Here is an 887-nt window from a genome sequence, read left to right as displayed (position 1 = left end):
ATTACTGTGAAAAACCCCCAGTCGCCACACTATTCGGGTACACAGAGGGAGAATTCAGAATGTCCAATTCACCTAACAAGCACGTCTTTCGGAACTTGTGGGAGGAAACCGGAGCACCCGGAGGAAACCCACGCACACACTGGGAGAACGTGCAGACTCCACACAGACAGTGACCCAAGCCGGGAATCGAATCTGGGACCCTGGCGCTGTGAAGCAACAGTGCTAACCACTCTGCTACTGTGCCACCCAAGTTTTCAGCAAACAATAATCGTGCCTTGGTTAAACCTCATTAGCTACAATACTGTCACTGCGCAAGGCTGATCCTTCTACACAACTGTATGGAACCGTGTCCCATAATCCCGAACACCCTTGCCTCACAAAAGTGTATCAATCTCAGTTTTGAAGTATTGAATAGGCCCCTCAGCCTCGGGAGTTCCAGATTTCCACCCACTTTGAGTGAAGAAGAGACCAGAAGTGGAGGAGCGCAGTGACCTCAGAGAGCTGGAGGAAGTTACAGAGATAGGGAGATAGGGATAGATTTAATCAAGCGGGGGGGGGGTTGTCCAACAACAGCATCTTCCCCCAAGCCAACTTGTCCAGCATCAAGACGCTAATCAGTCGAAACCGGCTCTGCTGGGCCAGGCATGTCCCCCGTGTGCCTGACTCCCGGAGCTACCGCCCCCTCCCCCCCGCAAATCAGTCATGACACGAGGCTCCCAGGAGGATCACTGGAACACTTGAGGTAGCGGTCCTCAAAGCATTCCCTAAAGTGGGCAAACGTTCCCACCAACCCGCGGGAGACCGTGGCTCGTGACCGAACCAAACGGAGAAGGCTCACTCGGGAAGGCATTGAACCCAGGGAACAGGAGTCAGGGTGAGAGCACGAA

The 887-nt window shown here is 53.8% G+C and overlaps 1 pseudogene; it reads right to left on the bottom strand.

The window, feature by feature from the left end:
- Nucleotides 1–246: 246 nt before the first annotated feature.
- On the bottom strand, nt 247–319 carry LOC140408117 (U4 spliceosomal RNA; annotated as a pseudogene).
- Between the last annotated feature and the right edge of the window lie 568 nt (nt 320–887).

This window comes from Scyliorhinus torazame, chromosome 2 (assembly GCF_047496885.1).
Source record: "Scyliorhinus torazame isolate Kashiwa2021f chromosome 2, sScyTor2.1, whole genome shotgun sequence".
NCBI lineage: Eukaryota > Metazoa > Chordata > Chondrichthyes > Carcharhiniformes > Scyliorhinidae > Scyliorhinus > Scyliorhinus torazame.
The sequence above is the reverse complement of the archived record's forward strand: the minus strand, read 5'-3'. Positions and strand labels throughout refer to the sequence as shown.